At 44.0% G+C, this 19,106-nt stretch overlaps 1 pseudogene; it reads left to right on the top strand.

Annotated features, from left to right (window-relative positions):
• Nucleotides 1-7,381: 7,381 nt before the first annotated feature.
• On the top strand, nucleotides 7,382-7,501 carry LOC136635738 (5S ribosomal RNA; annotated as a pseudogene).
• Nucleotides 7,502-19,106: the final 11,605 nt, after the last annotated feature.

Here is a 19,106-nt window from a genome sequence, read left to right on the forward strand (position 1 = left end):
ACTACCTCTTACCACAAATATGTGATGCAAAACCACAAAGGCAGAGTTTATTACGAAATGGGAAGCGCAAAAACCCATCTCATCCCCTCCTTCAGCTGCACACATGTTGCACTCTGAGCAATGAGGGAAGGCTTGTAGCTTTCTTGTGTTCAGCACATTTGCATGGGGTCAACACTGGTAGGTCCACCTGACACATGTAAAGGCCCCTCCCATCTCCACTGTGCCCCTCCACATCCATGATACTTACTGTACAAGTGCAGTGCGTTAACAGCTGCTCCACTCGTTTCAACATGGTGTATGCAATAACCACTGTAATCCGTTTCCACCAAGCGAACAGTGCTCTGTGCTTCAATTGGAAAACAAATTTTTCTTCTTTATTGAGCATAAGCATTGTGCATTCAGAATATCAGTGTAAGGGTTGAGATGTCACTGTCCCTCCCAGAATTTCTAGACTCTGATGTACCAGTCCAGAATCGGCAATATACAACAAAGCATGCACTGAAGATGCCTAATGGCTGAAGTGTCGGGTGTATCAACTGCTCCATGCTCATTGCTCATTATAACACAGAGGTACTGAGCAGCAGTGATCCTGCCCTTTCTATCAATAGATGAGTAGTGGTATCATCCCAAGAAAGGCAGAATGGATGCAGTGGGACGCACCCTCTGCCTGCGTGGTAGGGGGATTAACAAAAGCACTGACAAGACTTAAGGAAATGGAAAGAACCAAAGGAGTAAAATTAGGATGTGCAGTCTTAGAGAATTTTAACTGAAGTAATTGAAAAGTCATGCAGAAACAGACCGAGCAAAACAGGTAAAATAAGCATTTTCTGGGGTTCATCAGCAGAAAACTTTTATGATGTTTATAACAATTATTAGCAAAGGAATGTATGAGTGTCCCAATTAGCTTCACATAAGGATTTGGGTTGCAATCCAAATTTACACATTCCTAGGAGCAGGTTCCATTGAATTCAATGAGACTGACTTCTTAGTAGACATGCATAGGCTAGTGCTGTAAAAAAGAAGCACTGCAGGGTACCCAGAGATTGACAAGTTTCTTACCTTTAGTTGTAAATTTCCCAGGCTGGTCAGTAGGGAACAAAAGAAGCTTCTCCTTCTTGCATCTTTTCTCTCTGACAAGAAAGGAAAGATTTATTTATTTGTCTATTTATTTGTATTCCACCTTTCCCATGCCAAAGCAAATGCCCAGGGTGCCTTACTAATACATTAAAATGCACAATATCTAAAATAAATAAAGTCATAATAGAAACAATAATATAAAACCATTGGGGGGGGGGAGAGCAACAAAGCATCACTCAAACTCCAGATGAAGCTTTGAGCCCTCACCTAAAGGCCATGAGGGAGGGGGTAATTCTTCATTCCCCCATAAAGATCAAAAAGTTTCCATAATAAGCAGGGTTGTCTACACTCCCCATCATTGCCTGGTACAATTCAGAGTTGCTCCAAAGGTTGGGCAACCACTGGGAATGAAGGCATCTTCTCTCAGAGAACCACTCATGGCCCTCTGGGCACTTGAAGGTCAAGGTTTATTATTCAGATCTTGATGGTGAAATTTGATGTTCAGTTATTAGAACTGAAATTTGATTTAATGGTTTGGAGTCAAATGGAGTCATTTTGGAACTGGTCATATTGCAAAATTGTAATGTAATTCATCCATTTGCACAAAATGTAGCTGGCGTGGCATGTCCCTGTCAGATACTCCTGAACGCCCACAGAATATTTGTCATCAGCCCTTACAGAGGAGAACTCTGAGGGTAATACTGGGGAGGAAATTCATTTTGGGAGTGCTTTCTTCATGCTTAATCTCTTGCCCCTTCGAACATGTAGAAGGAAAATTGCAAAATGTTGATGGTTCACTCACAAATTGTCTCTTGATAGAATGATTCTCACATTACAAAAGGAGATTTGATCACATCCCAATCCTAACCTGTGCTGGAATAGCCAGGCCGCACGGCTTGTGCTGGATCCTGTGCAGGCTAGGAGCCGTTGGAGGTCATCTTGGGGTAAAGGGCTATTTTTCCCCCTACCCTGTGTAACACCTTAGCCTGCCCTATGGGGCTACTTGGCTCTGCCCCATCTATTTCGCTGGTGCAAATCCAAGCAGCCCATGTAGGGGTGACCATACCGAGAATGGGGGTTAGGATATGGCATGCACTGCTCCCAACCCTCCCAGGTTTGATCTACCTCCCATTCCACCCTTGGAATGCCCTCCCATCACCCTCTCCCACTCCCTGTTCAGCTGGCTCTGGCCGCACATTTGCAACACTCAGGAGGCGGCACAGGGGGTCTGCGCCAGCTCATCGCAATCTTAGGATTGCACTCTAAAGCAAACTTACCCAGGAACCAGGTTTGTAAGAATCACATTTCCATTCTTTGCCAGCACCATTCTAGTGACAGAGCCCATGGTATGCGCCACCTCTCCTTGATCTAAGACCAATGCAATGGCATGCCATTTTCCTTTAAGCTAGAAAGAGGGTTTAGTATTGAGTCTCTTATCCAGGCAGGGAAATTGACATAATGCAATCAGTAAAACTGAACATCTTGTGCAAAAATGTTGATTGATTTAAAAGATTAATATTCCTCTTTTCCCTTAAAAGCTGAGATGCCTAAAGCAACTCACAAACAACAAAATATAATACAAAAATGAAAAATATAATAGATACAATTCAAGAAAAGTCATGGATGAAAAGCCAGCACGTATAAAAGACAGCAGAATAAAAATGGGAAAACAGCCTATTTGGGGGGAGGGGGGGAAATAAAAGGAAAAGACTAAAATCTTTGGCCCACATAGCATTTCAAGATTTCTGAGCATCCATTCAGAAACTGGCAACTAAACTGCCAAATTGTCAGTGACATAAGAATAGGCCCTCAGTTGGGCTGTACTTGTCGTAAGAGGCGACTAAACAGCCACCGGGTAGATGGGACTCGTCAGCCTGGGAAGGCAGCTCATCTGAGAGAAGGAAAACTCTGATCCCAAACCTCCACTGCCTTGTGGCTACATCCAGTTAAGGAAAAGGCTTCAGGAGTCAACCTCGAGGCAAAATCCGGAGCCGGAGTCCCTGAGGCAGTCCATGGCTGAACACAGTCACGTTCTGGCAACTCCTGCGACGCCGCTGGAACCAACCGTATTGGCCTCTGCCTTTCCATTGGACCATTTCAGCGACGTGGAGAGGGGGGATTTGCTGCATGGGTAACAGCCTATCCTCCATACCTACTTTACCCAGGCTTCGCGCACTGGAGAGGACACTCTGTTCCAGAACCACCATTCAGAGCGTGACACCATAGTCTTCCGAGACTGAAGGATGCCAACAATGAGTGAGAGGCGCCAGTCACTAATATTTATTTCATTTTTATTTCATGAATTTATAACCCAGCCTTTTTAACCACTGTGCCGTGGCACACTGGTGTGCTGGGAGTGGTCCACAGGTGTGTCACAGGAATTTGGGAGAAGGTCATGAATTAATAGGGCCAGTGGGAGATGTGAGCCCACTGGCAGCATGGTGTGTCTTGTCAATTGTCAACAACCTGGTGGTGTGCCTTGACCATTTTAGTGCCTTGTCAGTGTGCCGTGAGATGAAAAAGGTTGAAAATCACTGTTATAACCCCACCTTTCCAAGTATAAACTGCACTAGGCAGCAGTTTAAATAACATTAAAGATGATATCTAAAGCTCAACAAACTGGCAGCCATGAAGAGTTTTGTAGCACCTTTCCTACCCCAGGCTCTCTCAGCTACCTCTCTGGCCATCATAACAGAACACATCCCCTGGGTTGGAGAGGTCAAGGAGGCCCCTAAGAGGCGAGGGGGATCACTGGATCACCCACATCATCTCCTTCTTGGCCAGCTACCCAGGGCAGTAGGTCAGTATACCCTGAAGTTCAAAGGCCTAAGGAGGTTTCTGAAAATGTGGTGTGAACTCATTGGCTCATGATGGCCTCTGTGCCTTGACCTCTGTACTAGATGGAGGAGTTCAAACAGTTCCACTTCTGCTGCTGCAGCCGTACAAGAGACACCAAAGATCCAATAGGAAAGGAGCTAGGCTGTTAAAGCTGACTCCCAGTGCACAGTTGCAAGGTGGTATTCTGCTCTCTATGGCATTTTGGGATGCAACCCCATTGGGAAATCTATTAGCTGTACCTTTGAGATGTCAAGGTCGGGCTGTATGGGAATGTCAGCCGCCCCCTGGAGCACGACTGCAAAGGCTGACACAAAGCTCCACAATACAGTTTTCATACTCACGACGATTCTTTCTTCAACCCTTCTGGGGAACCTTTGCCACGGAGATCTCAGCTCCTTGGTGCCACCTCATTTTATACCCTGCCACTTACATTCCCAAAGTTTATCCAAGCAGATCCACCCTGTCTCGAGGCAGCCAGTTCTGCTGGAGGATAAAGATGAAACAAGAGAGTTATTTTCAGAAGTTTTATGGGTGGGCGTGGGCACCGGTGGCACTCTCTGCCCATCACAGTCTGCTCTGTGGGGGTATAACCAGTGACTGGTCTCCCCATGTCCTCCGAGATGTGGGTAGCAGTTCATGAAGAGCCTTAGTGCCATTAGATATATGGACAAAGATCAGAAGATACCAAGAGAATCTTTCGAATAGAGAGTAATAATCATTCACAAACAGTAGGTTAATCAAAAGCTGTACCAGTGTCTGTACCAGGTGTAGCAGAGTGCCAGTAACTCCTGGAATTGAGACTAGGTGAGGAAAATGTCTTAGCAAAATGCAGAGTTTCGTGTTCAAGTTATTTCTCTGCAGGTGACCAGAAACAGATGTCTATCCATTCCTTTTTGAATTCTCCTTGCCCCCTCATTTCAGTGTAAGTCCTGGAACAGACTGCTTATCTCTGATCAATCCAGAATACCCTAAAATACCAGTCTGGATCACAAACACAACACTAAGTTGCTGTTGGTCATGGGACAAAGATCTGCACTGGGGCTGACCCCCAAAGGTGTTATGGAGACTGCTAACCCAGTCAGTTGAGCCCTCTATCAACCATGGGGTCTCAGTCAGTGTCGTACTTGGGTGACTCCTGACACCACCCCTTTTACTTTCCTCAATGCCGGTTCCCCTAATCACACAGAACCCAATCCTATGCATGTCTACTCAGAAGTAAGTTCAATTACAGTCCATGGAGCTTACTCTCAGGTAAGTATGGATTGAATTGCAGCCTCAAGTCTTCCGAAGAATGAACGTTCTCCATGCTTATATTCTACACAAATTCATTTTAAAGAAAAAAAATCTCCTTCCTGAAAGGAAGTACAAGCAAAAAGTAGAATTACCTTTTGGAAGTACCACTGGAGGTCACTGGCAATGATGTCATCACCAGTTACTTCTAGATTGGGAGGCCAGCAGTAATGCAACAAACACTGTTAAGAGGCTCAGGGTGGCTGAGATGAGCACATGAAAAGCGTATACTGGAGCTCTGCCCACTGAGCTGAGCCTCTTACTGCTGCTCATCTCATTGCATTGCTGGTCTCATTTCCAGGTGGCAGGAGTCTGGGGGTCCTCTCGAGTACCACCGGACACCTCCTCAAGTACCACCAGTGGTACAAGTACCATTGGTTGAGGAACACTGATCTAGAACAGTTCTGATGTAGTATATGAAGAAAAGGGTTTACATAATTCTATAAGCAAAAAGATTTTGCTAACACTCGGAAAAACTGTGCCCGCATTCTAATGGCTATTTGGAAAATCATTTGCAGAAATTCTGAATAATAATTCATTTTTACAGCACCCCTAATTTTACCCTCCCTTCAAACATATAACGGAGGGTTATACTGAGAGAAAGTGAGGATTTATACTCCCAGATTTCTCAACAGTGGAGAGACGTGGGGTCTCCAAAGGATCTGTATTGGGACCAGTGTTTTTTAACTTGTGTGCAAGTGATGTGGAGTTAAGAAAGAACAAGTTAAGTTGGCCAAGTTTGCAGGAGAGATCAAATTAGTTAAGGTGACAGGACCGAAGGCTGGTTGTGAAGTGCTCCAATTAAGCATCATCAAACTGGACTAATGGGCAACCAAATGGTTCAGTTTCAATTTGTGTAAAATGATGCACATTGGTGCTTAAAACACCCAACTTTGTTTACAGTGATGGGATCTGAGGTGGCACATCAGGAATTGGATCCTGGTGTCATGGCTGACAATTCAGTAAAAGCAATGCATGGAGACAAGACAGCAAATGCTGTGCTGGTGGTCATTAGAAGAGGGGTTGAGAATAAGACTGCTAATAGTTTATTGTCCCTGTGCAAATTGGTGGGGCGGCCACATTTGTACACAGTTTTGGGTCACCACACCTTAAGGAGGATATTTGAGAGCTGGAAAAGGAACAAAAGAGAGCAACCAAAAGGATCAGAGGGCTAGAGCAGTTTTTTACCAGGAGAGGCCATTATAAGAGAGGATCTTTCTGAGGCTTGTAAAATTGATGGATCAAAAGAAGCTTTTCTCCCTCTCTCACACTGCTAGAACTGGGAGGGGGGGGGGGTCATTCATTGAAACTGATTGATGGAATATTCAGGGCACACAGAAGGATTCAGGCTCTTCTTCATGCTCTGCATTTTTTAGGCTCTTGCAAAGAGACAGTCCAGTCTGGCTTTTGAGAATGGCGCCTGTCTGCTCTTCCCCCACACATCCCTCACTCAAAAGTGCAAAGAGGACCATTTGTTACATTCATTTTATTATCTTTCCCCCCCAAAAAATATTCATGTTACAGACGAGATTCTCACAGTCCACACTGATTTTGAACATTTCCTTCAAGCCCATCCAACAGAGGATACGTTGTCCCAGATAAAGACCATGTCCATACAAAGCTGTTAGTACCTCTCCTGTTGCTGTACAAAGTTTGTTTTACCACTGCTGTTGTAGCATCCCACAACCTAGACCAATGCTTCTTCCCAGCTGACTTGGCCCATACTCATGCAGTACAGATTCTTGCAGCTGCTAGTGCATTGTGCACCGCTTTTGGATTTATTACTGAAACCAGCTCATGAAAATCTCTTGATAATTAGATTTCCACAGCCTCTGGTGAATTCTGCCCTATTGTACAAGTCGTGACTTGTATAATCTCCTCCATTTTGAGCCACCCCACTCTGTATAAACCCACAAACCATCATGTTTCCAACATACACCAGTCCCTAAAGCCATGATTCTGTTAAGCCTCTGAAGGGTACAATATCCTCTGAGAAGACACTGTGAGAGGGAAGATTCAGTTGGACTGGTGACATATGTAGAGTCCTGGGGGCAGATCTGGAAGTGGTCTAACGAGTTCTTTAACAGAACTCACCAGTGGTTTACATTGCCATGCTATGGCTTTTGGATTAGAATCTCTGTTCCATCTTCAGCCTACTGTGGGTAAGCTCAGCAATGCTGGCAGCAACTGTTACCCTGCACATGCCTGCTCTCGTCTGATCTTGGAAGCTAAGCAGGGTCAGGCCTGGTCAGTACTTGGATGGGAGACCGCCTGGGAATACCAGGTGCTGTAGGCTTATACCATAGTCTTTCAAGACTGAAGGTTGCCAACCAAGGCTGCAGGAGCTTGTTAAACTTCTAAATCCCATAAATGACCCTAAAGTAAAATTACTAAGTTACCAAGCACAAAAGGAACTATCCCCAAACCCCAAGACCCCCAAGTAAGATAGGAGGCATGAGTGACTTTGTACTTCCTGTCCCCAGTATCTGGGTTGTCTCTGTAAAAAACAGAGATGTTCATTTCCACTTTGGGAGATGTAAAGTCTATCACCTGAGACTGTGGCACAAGCAGGAGAGACTTTTTGGTAGTGGTGCCACCCTCGTGGAATTCTCTCCCACTGAAGAGTTGTCTGACCAGCTTCCTAACTGGAGCTCTCAAAGAATGCATTGGGGGTCCTCTCCATTGAAAGAATATGAGCTACCTGACACTTCTGTTCTGTTCATAGAAGACCAGCTTAGAAGCAGTTATTTGCTAATATAACAATTATGAAAAACCCTAAAGAAATTTTTTTTCATGAGGATGTCTCTGTAAGGGGTTATACCAAGGATTTGGGCTACTGGATCTAATCCAAGCTGCTTCTTTTCCAGCATCTTGCTTCCAACAATGGCCAACCAGATGCCCCAATGGGAAGTCCACCATTAGGAGCCGAAGGGAACAACCCTCATCCTTGGTGTATACTCAGTATAAGTACTAAGAGGCAGACTGTAAATGGGTGTTCTATTCAAATTGTCATTGCTAATAGGAGGATCCCTGCTGGATCGGATCAATGTCCATCTTCTTGAGCATCACTTCATCCCGTAGCGGTCACCTATGTGCTCTCAGCAAGCCCACAATTTTGCAGGTCAAAATTGAGAACCTCTCACATGTTGTTGATCCTTAGCATGTGATATTCATCATCATCATCAATTCTGAATTGCAGTATACTTTATGGTCCCTCTCCTCCCTCTCCCTACACATACACACACCACACAAAAACATAGGGGGATTACTGATTCTATTTATTGATTCAATGTCAAGAGACTTCTCTCTCAGGGATATTGAAAAAAGCCCTGAATCACATTGTGAAGAAATCAGTAATACCTCAGTAATTAGATTATACTTATGCATTTATTCATGGAGGGCACCGATCTGTGGAAGAAAAGAAATTCAGGTACCATCATAAGATGTAAAATCCCAAGGAACAAAACCCAACAAAACTGCTCAATTTCAGTAGCAGTTTCATCTGCAGAATTAGCAGGCCGCCCCCCCCCCCTTTCTTGGAGATGTGTCAAATGCATAGACTGACATCTTGCTACAGGTAGCTGGCTACAGGTACAAGAGCAGGTGATAGAAATGTCCTGTTTGGCTGCCCTCAAATGACTTTATGAACAAGCTTGAAGACGCAAGGAAAAAGGTGTCAGGGGAACTTTACCAAACAGCCCACCACAAGGCCCGGTCATCCATCATCTTCAGGTGAAATCTATCCCAGCCTTATTCCTCCGAACCCTTCAGCTTCTCCTCATAAGGAAGCTCACCCTTTGGTCACTTTTGGTTGTTCAAAACAGCAAGAGTTATGCTTAGGCCGGGGAACCAGCTCCTCCTTCCGCCACCCTTCACAGGCATGAGAAATCCTCATCCTAGACTGCCAGCTATCCAGTATTGCTGCCCAGAGCAGAAAATGATAATTCCTTTGAATCAACTGCATTTACCTTTTTTGGTTCGGTAAAGAATCTTCCTGATGCTGAATCCTAGATCATCAGCAAGAGTCATGAATTTTCTTTTCACAGCATTGGTTGGTTCTGGTTTTCTGGCTTAAGAATCAAAATGAACAAGGAATATTGGCAACAGACAGACAGACAGACAGACAGACAGACAGACAGACAGACAGGTGTACATGTTTCAGAATGGGACACCTGCATCTGCTCCTCAGTCTTGCCATGGCCTCTATAGCTGGTTTGTTGACACAGGGAAATGGTGGGTGGTGCAGGATATTAATGGCTGGACTCCCTTCTCCACCCTACACTGGCTACCCCTGCTGAGTTCCATGAGAAGAGGCTACTAGCTTGTGTCCAGTAAAGCTAATACCCCAGAGTAGAATGTCCCAACACAGACGGTCAACTTGGTGTAGTTTAAATCTCTACTGAACCATTAAATTCACTCATTGGCCTTTCTAATGGCCCAACTACCTGTTACCCACAAACATGTGATGCAAAACCATAAAGGCAGAGTCTCTTACGAAATGCAGTGATTCGGAGCAGGGAAGTAGCAAATGGGGAATCCCATAAACCCTTCCTTATCTCCTACTTCTGCTGCACACATCTGGCACTCTGAACAATGGGGAAAGACTGTGGCTTCCTTGTGCTCACCACAGTTGTATGAGGTCAACACTGGTAGGTTCACCTGATAAGGGTAAAAGCCCCTGTCCCATCTGCACTGTGCCCTTCGGTGGTGATGACACTTACTGTACAGGTGCAGCGCATTTACAAGGAGCCAGTGGCCATGTACTTCGAAATGTAATAGGGCATAATTGTCGTAATCTGTTTCCACCACACGAACGACAGTCCCAGCTTCAGTTCAAACAAACAAACAAACAAACAAACAGACTCAAAGTAGTGATCATTTAGATACTCATTGTGTATTTAGAATATTAATGAAAGGGTGGAGAGATGTCACTTCTCCGCTCAGAATCAGTAGATCACTTACAGCGAGTTGTATATGATCCAGGCGGGCCAAAAGCCGTCATACGAAACTCTTGGTTGTTGCACTTTTTCTCTCTGGTAAGAAAGGAAAGATCACAAAATTTCCCAAACAGGACATCAGTGCCTGGTGCAAATCAGACTTGATCAGAGGATGGGCAACCACTAGGAACGAAGCCTTCTCTCACTCATGGCTCATGGCCTGATTTTTGGTGGGTCCCATAGCAGCCAAGCAGAGCATCCAATGAAAACATAGGTGGTGGAAGGATGAGACAACTAATTGCCTCAAGCCTGGAGGCTTTTCAGAAATCAGATAGCTGCTGATTATCCTGCAAAAAGGGAGGGCAGTTGCAAACGTGAAAATATTAAATGTTGGAGCATCTTTTTTCCGGTTATTGTTAGCTGTAAATACATAAACATGTTATTTCCATCTAGAGTTTTTGTAAGTCTCATAAACCTAGGTGGGTCCCTATAGAATGTCATTTTCAAAAGTGGGTCCTAGTGCTAAAAAGTTTGGGAACTTCTGCTCTAGGCAGATGTCGGTCAAGATTTGCCTCTATGTAAACTAAAATGTAATGACCCAACATTTCACATACCTCTTAATATTGGGATCTTGATGGTGAAATGTGATGTTCAAATTTTAGTACTGAAAGTCAACCAATTCATAATAGGGCATGTTATCAAATTATAATGTGATCCACCCATTTGCATGAAATTTTCCTGCCGTGGCTTGTCCCTCTCAAACTTTAGATGCTCCTGAAAAAATCTTAGGTTGTCAAATGATCAAATATTAACCAAATGTTCACAAATCCAGTGAATATTAGCCATAAACATTTAAGGAAAGGAACTCTGAGGATAATTTTGCTTTGGATAACAGATTCATTTTAAGGCCTGCTTTCTCCATACTTAATCTCTGGCCCATACGAATGTGCAGAACGCCAGAGACAATGGCATCACCAGGGTTTGCATCACCCAGTACGGGAGGCCAGTGTGTCACCCCCATGATGGACCTCCTCCCATGCACTGGGCGGGGCAAGGTCTCAGGCAGTGGGTGTGGTGATGCATCATTGCCCCATCATTGCTGGTCTTTTGGATATAACTTTTGATAGAATATAGATATTTAAATGTTGTTTATTTCATTGCATTCTGCTTGAAATAGCGCATTGAATGATACATAACATGATGGTATTATTCAAAAGTATCAAGATTTAAACAATTTCGGCTAGTACTGGGGTCATAGCCCCCATGTGTGTCACCCACACCAGCCTAGCAGTGCAACTGGCTAGAGGCAAAATGTTTGCGGATCACAACTTGTGGATCACAAGTTGTGATCATTCCTTTGTGGGATGATTCCCATACTGCAACCGGGAAACTATGATTACTGTGGCTCAAAGGAACTTACGGTGGGAAAATTCTTGCTATGTGCACATTTCCATTGTCTTCTTTCGTCCATCTAAGGTAATGGATCAGGGTATTCTTCATTTCTCCAGAACTTAAGACCGCTCCATGGGCATGCCAGTTGCCAACAAACTAGAAATAGGATTTATTATTAGCCTTTTATCCAGTCAGTAAAATGAAGATCTCATATAAACACATTGATTTATTTAAAAGATTTATATGCTGCTTTTACTCTTAACTGTGGCAGCAATCATATCCACACTTTCCTAGGAATAAACCCCAATTTGGAAAAGCTTTATCTGTACCTTACTGAGGTCAAAGTTGGGCTGTACTTGAATCCGAGCTGCCTCCAGGACTACAATAGCAAGGGCCACCACAAAGCTCCACAATGCACCTTTCATCCTCACCACGATCCTTTCTTCAACCCAGCTGGAGGAACCTTCGCCATGGAGATCCCTTCTCCTTGGTGCCACCTCATTTTATATCCTGCCACAATGTTCCCAAAGTTCATCCAAGCAAATCCACCCTGTTTCGAGGCACCCAGTTTTGCCAGAGGAAAAAGATGAAACAAGAGAGTTATTTATTTCAGAAGTAATTGCTTTAATGATGGACATCTTCCTAAAATTGGTACTTTCTGCCCATCGCAGTCCGCTCTGTGGAGAATAACATGTGATTCGATCTACCCACATAGCAGTTCATGAAGACCCTTAGTGCCATTGGATACATGGGTTTTGATCAGAAGAGGTTGGGAATCTTTTTGATGGGGAAATAATCACAACGTGTTATTTGTTGGACCACACAATTAGTTGTTATAAAAAGATTGCATAAGCAGTCTAAAAACAAAAGCATAACAAGGTAGCAACGATGATACACTAGAACACCTGTTAAAAGAAGGCAAGTTACCTGCAGCCAAAAACTGGTGGGACCACAAGACTGAAAAAGTAGTCGAGGATGCCACAATATTATGGAATTTCTAACCACAGACAAACGTCTATCTCGCAATACACCAGACAACCGTAGACAAGAAGTAAGAAAAAAAGTCAGTCTTTGATGTAGCAATACCAGGTGATAGCAAAGTAGAAGGAAAAGAACTAGAAGAAAACAACAAAATGCAAAACCCAGTGGCCAACCGGATGACACTCACACAACTGAATAGGAGTTCTAGTATGACCTTGGATACATGGAAATGAGAGCTGACTCATACTAACACCTTACCGATTCCCTACAGTGTCATAACAACACCTCATTGGCTCTCTGAACAGTCAATCTCATTGGTCAGTTTTGATTGCATTATTTGAAAATTCAAATATCTTCACAATGTTGGACAGTAGTGGTGTCACCCCCCCCCCATGAAGGTATCATCCAGTGAGTCTGTACCCCCATACCCCCTAGTGATGCCACTGGCTCCTCCTCCCACCCCCCAGATTGCAAAAGGAAGAGGGACTGGAGTGTGAAGGAGAGGAGAATGGTAGGTTAGAGCAGTGGTTCTGAAACTTTTTATCACTAGGACCCACTTTTCAAAATGACAATCTGTCTGGGCCCACCAGAAGTGATATCATTAACCTGGAAGGGATGTCATAGCTGGAAGTGGCATAATCAAGCATGAAAATTTTTAGCACCCCCCCCCCATACAGCAAAATCAAATCTAAGTAGGTAAATTAAAAGTCGACAGTAAGTTTTAAAATTTATTTAAATAAATAAGAACCCTCCTAACCCTCCCAAGCAGTTGCTGATCTGTTTAAAAAAAATTCCTCAAACATCACAAATCTGCAGTCCTCAAATATCTGCAATCCTATTCACACTTACCTGGGAGTAAGCCTCATTGACTATCATTGTTATAAGCAGATACATAGTAGCCCGTAAAAGTACAGATCTGTAACATTTCCCCAAATGCAGTCACACACCATGGTAGTCAATCAAGTCTAATATTAAAAATAAAATACATACTGAATGACTGGGGACCAGTGGCATAGCTAAGGGGGTGCAGAGGTTAACAATTGCACCGGGCAATAATCTTTGAGGGGGGGGGACAACCGGAGCTTAACAGTAGTGGCCAAAATTGTGAGCAGCTTGGTATTTTAGAATAATATAATCATTTTATACACCATTCAATGCAGACTTTAATGCAGAATGCAATGAAATTAGCAGTGTCAAAATATCACTAGTCTATCAAAAGTTATAGCCAAATCACCAGAAAATAAAACACAACTGCATTATGTAACAAAAACTGGATTTTCTTAACTCAAAACTGATCAATGAGGCTGATTTTTCAGAGAGCCAGTTAGGTGTTACTATGATACAGCAGGGAACCAATAAGGGGTTAATATGAATGAGCTCTCCTTTCCATGTATCATAATACAGTTAACCCTGTAAACTGGGTAGAGTCACTTTTTCAAATGCTGCTCATCTTATATATAACTGTCCCCTTCATCCCAGCACAGTGTCTCTAAACAATACAGGGCACACTTTTTATTCATTTACTTAATTATAAAATCTTCTTTGACCCCTGGAAGCAGATGCCTTAGCTATGCCATTGGCTTGGGGAAGGTGGCAGAGCAAGTGGGTGGTGAGCTGCTGGGGGGAGGAGGTGAATTTCCCCCCATTTTCACTTTTTTTAAAAGCCCAGGCATGATGCCACTTCTGGGGCATCATTTTGAGCCTCGCAGAGGGCTGCCCAATCATTAGCTATGCCACTGATGGGGCCCCACCTGATATTGACTCGCAACCCACTTAGTGGGTCCCAACTAACAGTTTGAGAAAAACTGGGCTAGAGTACTTTGTTTTACCACAGATCTGTGCACATACTGCGCCTTTCATTCCACCATTTCTCCCATTGTAAATTCCTTCCACCCCCTGCCCAAGCTGCAGTGTTTTTCTGAGAAGCTTACAGGTGCCCTTGAATCCACCTGGCTTCACCTAGTGATTGGATGTTTTAAATCATGTGTTAGCAGGGCTAGTTGCTGTGCACCTTTCCTATGGGCCATGCATCAGTGTAGCATTGTCTGGACTGTGTTGTTCAAAGGTTATGGTTCCAGGAAGGAAGAGCTGTAGAGGCTCCATATGGGTGTAGAGGCACCCATACGGAGCAAAGACTTTTTGGTAGTGGTGCTACCCTTATGAAATACTCTCCCACTTGAGGCTTGTCTGACCTTCTCCCTAACTGGAGCTCTCAAGGAATGCACTGGGGGTCCTCTCCATTGAAAGAATATAAGCTACGACCTCTTCATTCTGTTCAAGGAATAACAGCTTAGAAACAGTTATTTACTAGGTTAAGAATTGCTGTTCCATGTTAATTATGAGAAACCCTGGAGAAATCTTTTTCAAGTGGATGCCTCTGTAAGGGGTTCTACCAAGGGTTTGGCTTGCTGGATTTGACCCAAACTGCTTCTTTTCAAGCATCTTGCTTCACACAATGGCCAACCTGATGCCCCAACTGGGAAGTCCCCCAGCAGGAGCTGAAGGGAACAAACCTCATCCTTGATGTATCCTCAGTATAGACAGTATTCAGATGTGGATTGTCTTTGTAAATGGGTGCACTACTCACACCTGTCATTACTAATAAGAAAGGCTTTGCTGGACTGGACTAATTTTCTTGAGCATTCTTGCACCCTATAGCAGCCACCCATGTACTGTCAGCAAGTCCACAAGCAGGGCGCCAAGGTGAGACCCCTCTCTTGTTATTGCTCGCCTCCTCCCAACACAAAACCGATATTCAGACTGCGCATGGTGGTACCGCACAGCAAACATACTGTCCCCACAGCAGCAAGGATATTTAACACCAAGGCTGACTCACAGCAATTGATTGGCGCCCCTGTTTGGATTGGAGCTGTTAATCACTCATTTGAGAGAGTACAAGCCAAATTCTTCAGGAAAATATTGAGTCTTCCTAACTGTGTGCCGTATCTGTCTCGAAACTGGTCAAATGTGATTGGAAACAAGAGCAGAAAAGGAATATCTGGATGCTGTTAAAATACAGTATCCATTGAATGATATTTCCAGCACTATAACTGAGAGGGTAGTGGTTTATCTGCAGCAAATGGTGGCAAGTGGAATCAAGAGATGATATTTAACTGTTAGCATGATTTATATGGGGTAAATATCCTTGATTTATCTGGTTGTCATATATTCCTTTGTATTAATTACTATAGGTTCGTATTTGCTGTTGTTGTGTCTGTTTTCTATGCAAACAACATACAATTTGAGTTTGAGAGAGAGAGAGAGCAAACATAATAGCCATGGTTGGACCGACTCTTGTTCAGTTGGGCTTTGCCCTGTTATCCTTTTTAGCCCACTGAGCCTGGCATTGAGTCTTCAGCAGCAGCCAGAGTTTAGGAAACTTAGCAGCAGGGCCAAACAGAGAGCCTCTCACATGTTGTTGATCCTCAGCATGTGATATCCATCATTGTCATCACCAATGCAGAAGTACATTATACTTTATGGTCCTTCTCCTGCTTCTCCCCACACATACACACAACACACGAGGACACAGGGGGATTTCCGAACCTATTTATTGATTCAATGTCAAGAGACTTCTCTCTCAGGGATATTGAAAAATGTCCCTGAATCACATTTCGAAGAAATCAGTGATTATACTTATGCATTTATTCATTAAGGGCACCCATCTGTGGAAGAAAAGAAATTGGGGTATCATCATACGGTATAGAATCCCAAAAAACAAAATATTTTAAAAATGCTCAATTTCAGCAGCAGTTTCATCTACAGAATTAGCAGGCAACTCCTCCACCCCTCCTTGGAGACCTGGTATCTCCACAGGCTAACATCTTACTACAGAAAGCTACAGGTTCAAGAGCAGGCCATAGAGATATCCCAATTGGCTACCCCCAAATGACTTTAACCTATGAACAAGCTTGAAGAGGCATAGAGAAGGGCCTCAGGGGAACTCTGTTAATTGCCACCCATCTTCAGGTGAAATTTACCCACAGATCTATCCCTCCAAACTCTAGCTTTTCCTCCTAGAGAAGCTCAACCTTTGAGCATTTTGGGTTGTTCAAAACAACAAGAGTTGGCTTAGGGGAACCAGCCCCTCCTCCTGCTGCCTCTTCATAGGCATGAGAGAACCTCATCCTAGACGGCCAGCATTCCTTTTGCCCAGAGCACAAAACGACAGTTCCTTTGAATCAGTGGAATTTACCCTTTCTGTTTAGGTAAACAATCCTGTCCACGCGGAATCCCAGGGACTCGGCGACTCGCTTGAATTTTTCTTTCATATTACTGAATACTTCTGCTTCCCTGGCTTAAGAATCAAAATGAACATGGAATTGCAGTGACAGACAGACAGACAGACAGACAGACAGACAGACAGACAGACAGACATGCCTGCAGTGGCCCCCATTCCCATCCTGCTGGCAAAGGGAAATAGGTGAATGATATTAATGGCTGGACTTCCTTCTTCACCCTTTGCACTACACTGACTACCCCAGCTGAGTTGCCTAAGAGGATACCAGCTTGTGTCCAGTAAAGTTAATTCCCAGTGAGGAATGTCCCTACACTGATGGCCAACTTGGCGTAGTTTAAACCTCTACTGAACCATTAAATTCACTCATAGGCCTTTCTAATGGCCCAGCTACCTGTTCCCCACAAAAATGTGATGCAAAACCCTAAAGGTGAAGTTTCTTATGAAATGGGGTGGTTGGAGCAGAGAGGTGGCAAATGGGAAGGGCATAAACCCATCCTCATCTCCTCCTTCTGCTATATACATGTGGCACTCTGAGCAGTGGGAGAAGGCTGTGGCTTCCTTGTGTTCACGGCAGTTGCGTGGAGTCAATCTGGTAGTGTAAAAGCCCCCATCCCATCTGCGCTGTGCCCCTTCGCGGCCACGACACTTACTGTACAGGTGCAGTGAATTTATCAGGAGCCAATGGCCAAGTACTTCAAAATGTAATAGGGCATAATTCTCATAATCCGTTTCCGCCACACGAACGACTGTCCCAGCTTCAGTTCAAACACACACACAAACAAACAAACAGAAAATATTGATCATTTACATATTCGTTATGTATTTAGAATATTAATGAACGGGTGGAGCAGGATCGGCCTTAGGAGCTGATAGGCCCAACTGCAAACACTTTTGAGGGGGCCTCTAATTTTACAGGGCCCCCTCTACTAATTTTTTTTTTAACTCTTAGCTTGAATGGTGCCGGACCAAGAAAAAAAAATCTGGTTGAGCAGAATAGCTGCCTGGGAAGTCAAGGGAGCACATGCCCAGGCTGCAGTGCACCCCAACTCTCACCCATTGCTGCCCTGTTCGGAACAGCCTGTGCTGGAGTAAGATGGTGGAGAGGACAGTGCTGGGAGTGGCGGGTGGAAGGGCAGTGTGGGGTCCCTACCATGTGTGGGGCCCAATTGGGAGAATCTCCCCAGTTGCCTCAAAGCATGCCATGCTCAAGCTGAGAAATGATAGATAATGAATAGAAACGTCCTACATTATCAAATGCTCTGCCAAAAAAGACAAGTTCCTGAGGACCCAATCAAATCTTGTGGCAGCCGGATATAACCCCTGGACCACAGTTTGGAGACCCCTGTGTTTGGAGTTTAGAGACCCCTGTGGAGACCCCCTATTTCAGACTCTCTCAAATAGCAGTGCATAGAAAGAAAGAACCCCTTGCAGAGTACTGCAACTAAGAGATTGGTGGATCACTTACAGGCAGTTGTAAATTTTCCAGGCTGGTCAGAAGCCGTCATACGAAACTCTCGGTTGTTGCAGTTTTTCTCTCTGGCAAGAAAGGAAGGGTCACTGAGCTTCCCAAACAGTCCATGTTCTCTACACTCCCTATCAGTGCCTGGCACAATTCAGACTTGCTCAGAAGATGGGCAACCACTGGGAATGAAGACTTCTCTCACTCATGGCTCTTGGCCAGTGGTTCCCAAACTGTGTGTTAGGACCCACTGGTGGGTAGTAACCTGATTTTTGGCAGGTCCGAGCAGAGCATCCAATGAAAACATAAGTGGTGGAAGGATCAGATAATTAATTGCCTCAAGCCTGGAGGCTTTTCAGAAATCAGATAGCTGCTGATTGCTCTGCAAAAAGGAGGGCAGTTGCAAACATGTGTAAATATAGGGAGATGTTGGAGCATCTTTTTTCTGGCTATTGTTACCTGTAGATAAATAAAAATTGATATTTTGTAAGTCTCATAAAGCTAGGTGGATCCCACTAATTTTAAAAAGTGGGTCCTGGTGCTAAAAGTTTGGGAACCTCTGCTCTAAGCAGATGAAGGTCAAGGTTTAAAATGTAATTTCCCAACATTTCCCATACCTGACTTTTAGTAGTGGGATCTTAATGGTGAAATGTGATGTTCAAATTTTAGTACTGAACAGCAATCATTTCACATAATAGGTCATGTGATTACTATGGCTCAAAGGAACTTACGGTAGAAAAACTCTTGTAATATGTACGTTTCCATTGTCTTCTTTCACCCATGTAACAGAATGGATCAGGGTATTCTTCAGGCTTCTAGTACTTAAGACCACTCCATGGACATGCCAAGTGCCAACAAACTAGAATAAGGCGTTTACTATTAACCATTTATC

The sequence above is a fragment of the Tiliqua scincoides genome, chromosome 16, assembly GCF_035046505.1.
Source record: "Tiliqua scincoides isolate rTilSci1 chromosome 16, rTilSci1.hap2, whole genome shotgun sequence".
NCBI classification, from domain to species: domain Eukaryota; kingdom Metazoa; phylum Chordata; class Lepidosauria; order Squamata; family Scincidae; genus Tiliqua; species Tiliqua scincoides.